Raw genomic sequence first — 14106 nt, forward strand, 5'->3', positions numbered from 1 at the left:
AAAGGGTGGTCTCGGACGGCTTGTCGACGACAAGAAGGGAGACGGCCCCGCACGACAAGTGTTGGGGCTGCAGCAGGTCTGCGAGCGCCTCGAGACCCTGCCCTGGGCAGTCCAGGAACTTGCTGCCCGGGATGGACGTGGCTTGGCACGTGCCGTGGCCGAGCACGTCCTGGCCTGCTACCGAAGCAGGGACCCGAACTTCCCACTGGAGCCGGCGCGGGAGGGAGTGGTCGAGGCTGAGGGGGAGGCCGCCCGGGCAGCGGTCCGGAGTAGCGCCGCTGAGGTGGCGGCCGGCTTCAGGCGAGAGGTGCCGCCGCCGCCAGCCCCCGGGGATGACTCAGAGGATTCAGCCGACGCCTCTGCCGCCGACTAGATCTTTTGTAGCCTCTTTTCTTTTGTTGTAGATGTAGGAGTGAACCCTTAGAAAATGCCTTGGAAATATCCTGTGAATATTAAATGGCTGTTTTTCCCTGGGCTCGCAACTCCAGTTTCTCTGTGTGTTCGATGCTTCTTCCGATGTTTTACTTCGAGGTCCCGGGGAGTACTCAGTCGGGCCGTTCCCGACCTTCCCGTCCCCGAGGATGAAGTTGTCTTGATCGCTGTTACTGGCACAGTCGGCCTTCAAGCTCTCACGAATCCGCATCGCCTAAGTTAAGAACAAAGACAGAGACTTCCTTGCCCGGGAGATGGATCGATCCCGCCCGGAACACGCCGTGCCTGATGAACACTTTTTCACTTTGCGACCACTCAGTTAGTAGAAGGGAGACGCGTGCGGGCGAGAATGTGACCAAGAGTCCTCGCGGTCCGGTGGTGCCCGGGCTTTAAACGGGCCAGGCCGAGCACTGACAGCCCGCCCCCGAGACCTGAGCTCCGGACTACCCGAGCAGCTCGAGCGATAGGATTACCCAGGGCACCCGAGGACTCGGTAGTGCTCGGGGTCCTTAAAAGCGGACCGAACACCACGACCACCACGAAGGGCTTCGGTCAGACGTTATCGCAAGCACGCTACTCTTTTCTGCAGACCGTTCTGTCGTTCTGGGAAAAAATAGTCACGCGGCAGGGTTTTGCGTGCGAGGAGGCCACCTCGCCGAACAGATTAAACCGCGAGAGCCCCCGAGAGTGACTCGAGGACATGAATTTACTTAAAGCAGACTTGTCTGAATATAACCACTCACCGGACAGCTGTCGGCCTTCCGGCTCATCGATCCAGGAGGGATGTGCTTCCGAGCTCGGGTGCCCGGGGACTCGATTCTTTCAACGGAGCGCCCGAGTGCCCAGAGGCATACGAGGCTCCTAGGGTCGGGTGATCTCGACCACCCATGCCTAAGTGGTAGGACCACCCGAGGACCCTTGGAGCCGACCAGAGACCGGGGCATTGAAGCCCTCGCGGCCGAGCTGCTCGTGATCGCCAGCCTGTGACTTAAGAGAAAAAATAGGATTTCTTTGTCTTGTGCGCTCTGTCAGTGCGGTACTTGCTATAGACTGCTCTCGTTTTCGACCCGAGACCTCTCGAACACCCAAACCGGCGGACAAGAGCGGGCAGAGGCATAACCCAGAGGTCCTATGGTTTGGTGGCGCCCGGGTATGACAGACCAGACCGAGCACCGACAGCCCGCTCCGGGGGCCCGAGCTCCGGACTACTCGAGCAGCTCGAGCGATGGGATTACCCGGAGCACCCCGAAACTCGGTAGTGCCCGGGAGCCTGTCACGACACCGAACACCACAGCCTACCATGGCGGACGTAAGTCAGCGGCGACTGCTCGCATGCATACCGATCGGGATTCTTTTGTCAGCGGGGAAAAAGAGAGAGCGAACTTTTTCTCGCACAACCGAGCTCCTCACCAGACAGATTAAACATACGGAATCCAGAAAAAGTATTTTGACATAGCGATTGCTTATTGAAAAACTTAATGTGCAATATTTACAAGGTTGGGCGACAGCGACTTACCCCACGGGGCGAAGCCTTCAGACTGCTCGGGCGGGGAGAAGCCCCCGGCCTTGCTAACCTGAACCGCGAGCACGACAATCTACGGGTAGAAGCGTCGAAGATGCTCGATGTTCCACGGATTCGGGAGTGGCTGTCCTTCCTCCGTCGCCAACCTGAAAGAACCTGCCCGGGGGACCGCGATCACGGTGAAGGGACCTTCCCACACAGGGGACAACTTATTCATTCCTTCGCGCGACTGGATGCGTCGGAGAACTAGGTCCCCCACCTCGAGAGACCGGGCCCGGACATGGCGCAGATGATAACGCCGCAGACTCTGCTGGTACCGAGCCGCCAGGACAGCAGCACGCCGCCGGCGCTCTTCCAGGTAGTCCACGTCGTCGCGCCTTTGATGCTCCTGCTCACCCTCAGAGTATGCATGCACTCGAGGGGAGCCCAGAGTGAGCTCGGAGGGGAGGACTGCTTCGGCGCCGTAGACGAGGAAGAACGGAGTCTCCCCGGTGGCGCGGCTTGGCGTAGTCCGATTGGCCCATAGCACGGCTGGCAGCTCGTCTACCCATCCCTTTCCGTGCTTAGCGAGCACGTTATAGGTCCGGGTTTTGAGGCCCTTCAGTATCTCCGCATTGGCGCGCTCGACCTGCCCGTTACTCCGAGGATGAGCGACGGAAGCGAAGCAAAGCTTGATGCCGAGATCTTCGCAATAGTCCCCGAACAAGGCACTAGTGAACTGGGTGCCGTTGTCGGTGATGATTCGATTGGGGACACCGAAGCGGCTGGTGATGCCGCGGATAAACTGGAGCGCCGTGTTTTTGGTCACCTTGACGACTGGGACCGCCTCCGGCCACTTGGTGAATTTGTCGATAGCGACATATAGGTATGCATAGCCCCCGACTGCTCGGGGGAATGGACCCAGAATGTTCAAACCCCAGACCGCGAAAGGCCATGACAGGGGAATGGTATGGAGAGCCTGAGCTGGCTGGTGAATCTGCTTTGCATGGAACTGGCATGCCCTGCAGCGCCGAACCAGCTCGGAAGCATCTTGGAGAGCTGTAGGCCAGTAGAAACCTTGCCGGAAGGCTTTCCCGACCAGCGTGCGGAACGATGAATGGCCACCGCACTCGCCCTCGTGGACCTCAGCGAGAAGATCGCCGCCTTCTGCCCGAGTGATGCATTTCAGGAGGACACCTCCTGCGCTACGTCGGTAGAGATCCCCATCTACTATGGCATAGCGTTTGGACTGCCGAGCAACCCTTTCAGCAGACGCCTCATCCCCAGGTAGGAACTTTTCTTTCAAGTACCCTCGGATGTCAGACATCCACGAGGCATCTTGAGAACATTCGGCGAGCACAGCGCACTCGCCGGACGGCGGCGCCCTGACGGGGCTTCCCACTGAGGGCACCGCCGGGGTCCCCTGAATTGAGTTCGAGGTTTCCCCTTCATCCTGTTCGGCAGGCAGGACGGAAGGCCGTGCGAGTCTTTCTTCAAAGACTCCGGCAGGGGCGCGCGCACGTGAGGAGGCCAGGCGAGAGAGCTCGTCGGCCGGAGCATTGTCGCGGCGAGGGATATGCTGTAATTCGAGGCCGTCGAAGCGTCTCTCGAGTTTTCTGACTGCATCCACGTACGCTGCCATTTGAGGATCCGTGCACTGGTACTCCTTGGAAACCTGGTTGACGACCAGCTGGGAGTCCCCTTTGACCAGGAGGCGACGAATCCCGAGCCCCACCACAGCCCGGAGGCCGGCGATGAGACCTTCATACTCCGCCATGTTGTTGGATGCGCGGAACTGCAACTGTACGACGTACCGGAGCTCTTCACCTGTTGGGGAGGTGAGAACCACTCCGGCCCCTGCGCCTTTCAGCGAGAGGGAGCCATCGAAGTGCATAACCCAGTACCCGGGCGCGTCGTGCCCAGGATAGGCAGAGATCTCTTCTGGGATGACGCAGGGGACGGGCGTCCATTCTGCCAAGAAGTCGGAGAGTGCCTGGCTTTTGATTGCCTGGCGACAGACGAAGTGTAGGTCGAACTCCGCCAACTCAACCGCCCATTTGACAACGCGCCCGGTGCCCTCCCGGTTCCGGAGAATGGGTCCCAGTGGATAAGTGGTAACCACCGAGATCTTGTGCGCCTGGAAGTAGTGGCGCAGCTTCCGGGAGGCGACGAGCACGGCATAGAGTAGCTTCTGCGCCTGGGGATACCTTGTCTTGGCCTCCCGGAGGACCTCGCTGACAAAGTACACCGGTCGCTGTACCCGGCGGGCCCGGATGGTGGCCCCACCTAGGGGGCTGCCACAGCCCCCAGGGTCGGCGGTATGGTCGGGGCTGGCTGGGCACTCGGGCTCGATTCCTTGGTTGGGAAGAGCAGTGTGTTCGGGCTCGACCCCTTGCCCAGGGGGAGCCGCGAGGATAAGTGAACGGTCGGGGGCCTCTGGGAGCTGGGACCCAGCACCCGGCCCCGAACATTCGTCGCGCTCCACCACCAGCACTATGCTCACGACCTGTGGAGTGGCCGAAACATAAAGTAGTAGGGGCTCACCTTGGGAGGGAGCCACCAAAACGGGTGGCGAGGTAAGGTACTTTTTTAAGTCGCGGAAGGCCTGCTCGGCTTCCGACGTCCAGTCAAAACGACCGGATTTCTTCAAAAGCTTGAAGAGGGGGAGCCGTCGCTCCCCGAGCTTGGAGATGAAGCGCCCGAGGGCTGCCATGCAGCCGGCGAGGCGCTGGACCTCCTTGAGTCGAACCGGGGGTCGCATCTGCTCGATGGCCCGGATCTTCTCCGGATTGACCTCGATTCCTCGGCCAGAGACCAAGAAACCAAGGAGCTTGCCCGCCGGCACCCCGAAGACACATTTCTCCGGGTTGAGCTTGAGGCGGGTAGAGCGGAGACTGTTGAAAGTCTCGGCAAGGTCCTCGAGCAGGGTGGCGCGGTCTCGGGTTTTGACCACGAGATCGTCGATGTAAGCCTCGACGTTGCGGCCAACCTGCGAGTTAAGAGTGATACGAATGGCGCGCTGGAAGGATGATCCAGCATTGCGCTGGCCGAAAGGCATTGACATGTAGCAATAAGTCCCCACCGGGGTAGTAAAAGCAGTTTTTTCCTCGTCCCCTACGGCCATGCGAATCTGATGATACCCAGAGTTTGCATCTAGGAAGCACAAAAGATCACATCCCGCAGTTGAATCTACGATTTGATCAATGCGAGGTAAGGGGAAGGGATCTTTAGGACAAGCCTTGTTAAGGTCGGTGTAGTCCACGCACATGCGAAGCTTGCCGTTGGCCTTCGGGACGATGACTGGGTTTGCTAGCCAGTCGGGGTGGAGGACTTCTCGGATGAATCCGGCGTCGAGGAGCTTGCGGACCTGCTCGCGGATAAACTCCTGGCGCTCTGGCGCCTGCCGCCGGACCTTCTGCTTCACTGGGCGGGCGTCCGGACGCACAGCCAAGTGATGCTCGATCACCTCCCTAGGGATCCCGGGCATGTCGGACGGTTGCTAGGCAAACACGTCCACGTTAGCCCGGAGGAAGGCGACGAGCGCGCTTTCCTATTTGCTGCCCAGGTCGCTGCCGATACGGACAACTTGGGTAGCGTCTTCGCCCACCTCGACCTCCTTCGTTGGAACAGAGGTGTCGGCGGCGAGTCGGGGTCTGGATGAAGAGGGTCCCAGGCCCCCTGAAGAGCCATCAACCTCGGCCTGCGCTGAGACCAGAGCCATGTATGATTGTTCGGCGCAGGAGACAGCGCCGCCGGAGTCAGCGATCACGGAAATAGAGCCTGCGGGGCCGGGCATCTTAACCGTAAGGTATGCATAATGCACAGCCATCATAAACTTGGCGAGCGCCGGACGCCCGAGGATGGCGTTGTAGGGGAGAGGGAGCTCCGCAACATCGAAGAGGACGCACTCCGTGCGGAAGTTGTCCCGGCTCCCGAATGTGACAGGCAACTCAACCTGCCCGAGGGGCAGGGAGTGCCCGGGAGTTACTCCACAGAAGGGGAGTGACGGCTTTAGGCGTCGGGAAGATACTTGCAGCTTCTCAAAAGCCTCTTTAGAAAGGAGGTTGAGGCCGGCACCACCGTCGATCAGCACTCTGCCGACCTTAACATTGCAGATAGTGGGAGACACTACCAGAGGTAGCCGTCCCACGGCTGCAGTACTGACGGGGTGATCAGCCATGCTGAACGTGATCGGAGCATCCGACCACCTCAGGGGTCTTGTGGCCTCCTCGCTCGGGGTTGCCGAGCACACTTCGCGCCGCATGACCTTGATGCCACGGCGCGAGCAGGGTGTGTAAGCGCCCCCGTCGATGAAGGCGACCGCATGCTCGGGCTCCTGGAAGCCGAGCTCGGCGTTGTTGGGGACGACCTCGGTATCGCCTCCTCCGCGGGACTCGTCGCGCTCCCTCTGGCGCTGCTCCACGAGTCCTTTGACCGTACGACACTCCGTGAGGTCGTGCCATCTGGTCAGGTGTATGGGACACCATTTACCTGGCTCGGGCCCCGCGGGAGCAAGGGCCCTCGCTAGAATAGGAGCTCGGCCAGGGGCCGGGGCTCTTGCTGGAGCTGGCGCCCTAGCCGGTGCCGGGGCCCTCGCGGGCACAGAGGCCAGAGGAGGAGCCCGAGCAGGGGCCCTGACGGGGCGCCGATCGACACCCGGCTGACGCTCTTGCCGGTGATCGGGCTCTTGCGGCACCCTGTGAGCGGGGACTTGGGCTGGCTCGACGGGAGCGGCCTCGCGCTTCCTTCTCTTTTTCTTTTCCCGCTTATCAAAGCGGGAAGAACTTGGCTGATCGGAAGCGGGGCGAGGAGCATGCCACGCCCTGGCCTCCGCAGCCTTGGCGCACTTATCGGCCAGTGCGAAAAGTTCCGCAGGGGTCTCGATCTCGTGCGTACCTAGCTTCTCGAGCATCCGCTCATCACGGACGCCCTGCCGGAAAGCAACAATAACAGCATGGGGGGGCCACTCGCGGAATAGTGTTGCGAACCTGGCTGAAACGCTGTATAAATCGCCGTAGCGTCTCCCCTTCCTGCTGTTGGACGGCGTGGAGGTCGCACTCCAAACCGGGACGTGCGAACGTGCCCTGAAAGTTGGCCACGAACTGGTGGCACAGGTCATCCCAGGAGCGGATAGATCCTGGGGGTAAGTTCATAAGCCAAGAGCGGGCGGAACCCCTCAAGGCAACATGAAAATAGTTTACCATCACCTTTTCGCTGCCTCCGGCCGCTTGGACGGCCGTCGTGTAGATCTGGAGGAACTCGACGGGGTCGATGGACCCGTCGTACTTCTCCGGCAGCTCGGGGCGGAACTTGGAAGGCCACCTCACCCGGCGGAGCTCGGTGGTGAAGGCACGGCAACCGGTGCCGTACCCCGCAGCACGAGCGGGGGTTCTCGGTGGCGAGAAGCGGCGAGCCGGGGATCCCCGGTGGTCGTGGGCCGGGAGAGAGGAAGCCTGGTCCTCTGCCCCAACCCCCTGCCGGGTCTCCCGCTGACGTTCGAGAGTGACTCGGGCATCTTCGTGGCCCCTCCGCTCCTCAAGGTGCAAACGAAGGTCCCGGGCTTCGGACATGGCCAGGGGGACGGCGCTCCGCCTGGAGACCCCTCGGCCCGTGCGGGTGTTGCTCGCTAAGGAGCCGGCTCTGGCGGCACCGTGCTGAGAAGTGGCGCGAGGACTCCCGGCCTGCACCTGGCGACGAGCAGTGCCGACCAAAGCGACGACATCTTGCATCCACCGGCCTTCCGGAGTGTTTGGCGTGGCCTGAATGGGCGGGTGTCTGAGGAGAGCATGTGCTGCAAGCAACGCGCTCCCTGGGCTGGCCTCACTGAAAGCGAGCCTGCGCCGAGGCGGCACCCGACGTGGTCCAGAGGCGGACCTGGCGGCCGGGGTCCCGACCACCTGCTGGGGGTCGGAAAGTACGTCGGCAGCGGCGGCGGCGCTGATGGGCCCAGCGCCTTGATCCCCTTGGGCGGGAAAAACCGCACGCGTGGATGGCGGCTGCCGCGGGCACGCAGCAGCGACGGGGCTTTCTCGGTCGTGGGGCAGCGTTCCGTTACTGGAAGTGGAGCCGAAACGCTGGAGACGGTGCCCACCGGCCATCTTTTCCTGTGGAGAAAAAAGTGAAACAAACAATCCAGGGATATTCCCCCCTACCTGGCGCGCCAGCTGTCGGAGAGTGAACTCCTGTCGCAGGGATCCCGAGAGACCCCTTTTTAGAGATTCGGCCGGGGGGGTGATCCTGGAAAAGCTTGTGTGGGAAATAAGCGGGAACGGAAATAAATGCGATGGCTAGTGGGAGACGATCACCCTAATGCAAGGAAAAGTGGGTACGCTGGGTTTTAGACAGGTTCGGGCCGCACGGAGGCGTAACACCCTACTCCTGTATGAGCGCTATATTTATCCTTAAGGGGATTCTTCAAGGAGGTATCTGGTTCTAAGGGGAGAAATGTTTACAAAGAGCTTGAGGCTCTTATGTTCTAGCTTAACTTGAGCTGGTTCGAGTGTCTGTCGATCTATCTTTGGCCTGGTTCGCCGGAGATTGTTGGTTGTCTGGTCTCTTGGTCGTCTTGTGGTCGGGGGCTGTTGCTCTCTCCTTTTTTAGTGTTCTCCATCCTTTCCTTTTATAGGCGCGCCGACCTCAACATATCCTGAATGGGAAAGAGGGGACGCGAATGCCAAGGTGCCACGGAGAAAGGCGTAATCATTTCATCTTGGCGAAGTGACAGGGGCGGTGGAGAAATGCGGCGCGCATTCGACAACCAGCCGCCGCGGAAGCCTCGGGGCTCCATAAAAGGGGCCCACCGGGCAGCCTCAGAGGTGCCCGGTGCGTCCACCCTGTCTTGTTCTTCTGCCAGGGCAGGGTGGCAGGCGGAGCGCTTCGATTCTGGCAACGTTATCCCGAGGCACCTGGATGAAACGGGACGGGACCCGTGCATTTAATGGACCCACGGCCCCCTGCCAGTGCATGGCAGGGTCTGACACTGGTGCGTGGGCAGCTGAGAATGTCAGGATGTCAGGATGTCAGACCGCGCGTGCCTATTAAATGCGGCATTGGGCCTTTGACTGGATGACACCCTGACGACGGGACCCTTCGGGTCGTTGAATGATCTTGCGCGAACCTTCGGGGAACCGTTCCTTCTTGGTATTTGGGCTCTGCGGATCATCGGGGAACTAGGGTGCTCGGGAACCAGAGGCGGCGGCCCCGAGCACCTTCTCCCGGGACTTAGCTTCTACTTACCTTGCAGGGTGGTGACATGTGGTGGATGGCCGGCCTGGCCTCGGGACTTAGGGACCCCTGGTTCTAAATACACCGACATTGCCCCTCCTGTCATCCTCAACCTGTTCTGCACCGTCGCTGTCAAGTCCCATGTCTTGGTGCTTCTTGCTCTGAAGGCCCTGAATTACACCAAGTGGTTGTCCTTCTTCAAGTCCATGTGTGGGAAGTTCAGCCTCAAGTCGCACATCGATGGATCCGCACCAGCACAGCCTGACAACACCAACGGGGCACATGCCAACTAAGTTGTTCTCAGCTGATTGTACGGCTCTATTGGCGATGACGTCTTCGATGTCGCCATGGAATCGGATCAGACCGCGTGTGCCCCCTAGGTCACGATCAAGACGCTGTTTCGTGACAACAAGGAGTCCCATGCGATCTTCCTTAGCAACCAGTTCCACTCCATCATGCAAAATGATCTGACTGTTGCAGATTATTGTTAGAGCGTCAAAACCTTAGCGGACTCCTTGCGCAACATCGGCCACTCCGTCTCTGACTCGCAACTCGTCCTCGACCACTTGTGTGGCCTCAACCCTCGCTACTCCAACACCACTGACGACATCTCCAATGCGACCCATTCCCTTCTTTTGCCAAGGCGTGTTCCATGCTCTGCCTCAAAGAACCACGCCTTGCCAACGAAGTGAAGAACGCCACCAACACCTCTCTGCTCGCCTCCTGCGGCAGGGTGGGTGCTGAAGGTGATATGCCCTAGAGGTAATCATAGAGATGATTGTACCATCTGATCGAAGTTGGTCGAGGAGCACGATCGCCTGCTCAGAGTTAGTTGAGGGGCACGACCACCTCCTCGGAGTCGCTGCACGATTTGGTGTAATTGGGATCGGATGAGGTGCGAGTCGATGGAACATTACGATCAAAAAGATTAGCTTGATCTCCCACCTAGCCGCACGTGCAACTTGCCCCTACCGGCTGGAATCACCATCGGTGTTGACAGCGCGCGCCACTTAGTAGTTGGGAGAACAATAGATCGAGGTTGTACGTGTTGTCGTCGTTTCCAGAAAACACGAGCTGTCCGAGCCTAGGGCTTATAAAGATAACATGTTGACGTTGTGACATTAAAATTCGATTCCACGCTTAACTCGTTTTTGCAGAGAATGTTGTGACTAGTATGACCTTATTATCTATGTGATGCATGTTTGTAATTTTCATGACATGCGTGTCATGGTTAATTTCAGCCCAAGGCTGTCATGTTATTGTATAACAATCTGCATGCCGACATGTGATGCTTCATATTCTCATGTAATTTGTCTAGTGCTATTAGGTGTAATAGACTAATACATAACCATGAAGACTCGAAGTATGATGAATCGGAGGACAGGGACTATAGCAATAGAGATCACCATGTGAAGGAGCCATATTATATCACAATTAATATGATTATCTGTGATGCCTATTTATGTTCCTATCATGCTGTTTTATTCATGTTTTCTATGAGATGGATATATTTACATGATAGAATAGCTTCATCGGAAAAATTAAGAATAATTGATGTCCTTCCAATAGCTGCACCTACTTAAATTTTGATCATTGTTTGGTAGGTATGCAAAAATAAAATATCATCTTTTATCTTAACCAGTTAGGATGGATATCGGACATCCACACGTATAGTGTTAGTTTACTTAACAAAGCTATCAAAACGGTATTGAACTTTGGGGCATAGTGTTGGGACCAAGGCATTCGATGACACCCGACAAACAGGAGTCGCATAGATGTGATTAGCAAGATGTTGCTTACCTATGTCACCTAAGTTTCTAGCTGTGATGCCAAAGCTCACTAAAACCTAGTTGAATATGTATCTTGTTCCACTATATGTGTTAGAGGGAAACGGTTTCAAAATATATAGTGAGAGTATCTTTTGTTAAATTGTTTAATGAAAGATTACATAAACATAGTGCTAAACTTTGCAATTTATTTCTGTTGTAGATCGTGGCATCTATTGTTAACGTCAATTCCAGTTTTAACTTGCGTTCGATTCTTGAAAAAGAAAAGCTATCTGGAACAAACTTTATTGATTGTTATAGAAATCTGAGAATTGTTTTCAAACAAGAGAAAGATGAGTATGTTCTAGAGGTTCTTTATCCTGATGAACCTGCTGATAATACATCTGTCGCTGATCGGAGGGCTTACGAGAAGCATACTAACGATTCACTCGATATTAACAGTTTCATCCTTGCCACTATGTCCTCAGAGCTTCAGAAGCAATATGAGAACGTAGATGCTCACGATATGATTGTGGGACTCTGAGGCATGTTTGAGAACCAAGCTAAGGCCGAGATGTTCAACACCTCCAAGTCCTTGTTTACGTGCAGGTTGACCGAAGGAAGTCCAGTTAGTTCTCATGTGATCAAGATGATTGGTTACATTGAGAGTTTGGAAAAACTTGGTTTTCCCCTTAGTCCTGAGTTGGCTATGGATGTGATTCTCCAGTTGCTCCATGCGAGCTTTGAGCCGTTCATTTTGAATTTTCATATGAATAGTATGGAGAAGAGCATGTTCGAATTGTATGGATTATATATTCTAGATCTTGAGGATATCCCTATATATAACGTTAATACGAAGAAGACTCGGCTTAATGATTTGAATTCCACTTTTAGTTGGCATTGTTGCTTAGGTTATATAAATGAGAAACACATACAGAGGCACCATAAAGATGGTCTTCTTGATTCATTTGATTTTGAATCATTTGATACATGTGAATTTTGTTTACTTGGCAAGATGACTAAGACGTTTTTCACCCGTCAAGGAGAGAGGTCGAATGAGTTGTTGACCCTTGTACATACTGATGTATGTGGACCAATGGGCTCTATAGCTAGGGGTGGTTTTCAGTACTTCATTACTTTTACCAATGACTTTAGTAGATATGGTTACATTTACCTAATGAGGCACAAGTCTGAGTTCTTTGAAAAGTTCAAGGAGTTTCAGAATGAAGCACAAATCAACTTGGTAAGACAATTAAATTTCTACGATCTAATCGTGAAAGTGAATATTTGAGCCATGAGTTTGGTGATCATGTAAAGCAATGTGGAATTGTTCCACAGTTGACTCCACCGGGGACGCCTCAACAGAATGGAATATCTGAACGGAGGAACCAGACTTTGTTGGACATGGCTCGATCCATGATGAGCCAATATGATCTTCCATTATCCTTCTGGGGATACGCTCTAGAAACTACTGCGTTCACTTTAAATAGGGTTCCATCTAAAGCTGTAGAGAAGACACCATATGAGATATGAATCAGGAAGCATCCCGAATTGTCTTTCCTTAAGATCTGGGGTTGTGAGGCCTATGTAAAATGTTTGACGATAGATAAGATCACTCACAAATCAGATAAATACTTTTTTGTGGGGTATCATAGGGAAACCGAAGGATATTACTTTTATAACCGGGAAGAGGCAAAGTGTTAGTCACCTGAAATGATGTTTTTCTGGAGAAAGAGTTTCTATCAAGGAATATCAGTGAGAGCACGATGCCACTCGAAGAGATTCGGGAACCATCAAAAAGTGTTTCAGCTCCTACTGAACCACAATTGGATGTTACAAAACATGTTGTGGAGACACCAGCCCCACGATAGTCGGAAAGGATCAATCGCACACCTGAGAGATTTATGTTCCTAACAACGGAGCAGCATAATATATTATTGTTAGACAATGATGAACCTAAGACTTACTCGGAAGCGGTGGTGGGACCAGACTCTGAGAGATGGCTTGGAGCCATGAGATCTGAGATAGAATTCATGCACAATAATCAAGTTTGGAACTTAATTGATCCACTTGATAGTATCAAAGCAGTTGAGGGCAAATGGATTTTTAAGAAAAAGATAGATGTTGATGAAAATGTTCACCTCTATAAAGCACGATTGGTGGCAAAAGGTTTTAGGCAAATTCAAGGTGTTGATTATGATGAAACATTTTCGCCCGTCGCAATGCTAAAGTCTATCCGAATCATCCTAGCAATTACTGCATATTATGACTATGAGATATGACAGATTGATGTCAAAACGGCTTTCCTTAATGGAAACCTAAGTGAGGATGTGTACATGACACGACCTGAAGGTTTTTTCGATCCGAAAAATGCTAGGAAGATATGCAAACTGCAAAAGTCCATCTATGGGTTTTAGCAAGCTTCTCGGAGTTGGAATCTTCGTTTTGATGAAGTGATCAAAGGGTTTGGTTTCATCAAGAATGAAGAAGAGACTTGTGTTTACAAAAGGGCTAGTGGGAGCACACTTGTGTTTCTGGTTTTATATGTAGATGATATATATATTGATCGGGAATGATATTTCGATGCTTGATGCTATCAAATATTCGTTGCAAAAGAGTTTTTCAATAAAAGATATAGGAGAGACAGCATACATATTAGGCATAAAGATCTATAGAGATAGGTCGAGAAGACTGATCGGATTAAGCCAGAGTACATACATCGATAATGTATTGAAAATGTTCAATACGCAGGATTTCAAGAAAGGTTTCTTGCCATTGGCACATGGCATTACTCTCAGCAAGAGTCAATGTCCTTCGACCACTGATGAGCTCGAGAGGATAAGTGTAATCCCGTATGCTTGCGCTATCGGGTCCATCATGTATGCTATGCTTTGTATAAGCCCAGATATCTCATACACTCTAAGTGTTATGAGTAGATACCAATCAAACCCAGGTGAAGCTCACTGGGTAACAATAAAGAATATCCTCAAGTACTTGAGAAGAACTATGGATATATTCCTAGTCTATGGAGGTGAGAAAGAGCTCGTTGTAAATGGTTACACCGATGCTAGCTTCCAAACCGATAATGGCGATTCGCGATCGCAATCTGGTTTTGTATTTTGCCTCAAAGGAGGCTATTTGGATCGGAAAGTTTGTTTCTGAGTTAGGTGTGGTGACTAGTGT

Source organism: Phragmites australis, chromosome 6, assembly GCF_958298935.1.
Source record: "Phragmites australis chromosome 6, lpPhrAust1.1, whole genome shotgun sequence".
Taxonomy (NCBI): Eukaryota; Viridiplantae; Streptophyta; class Magnoliopsida; order Poales; family Poaceae; genus Phragmites; species Phragmites australis.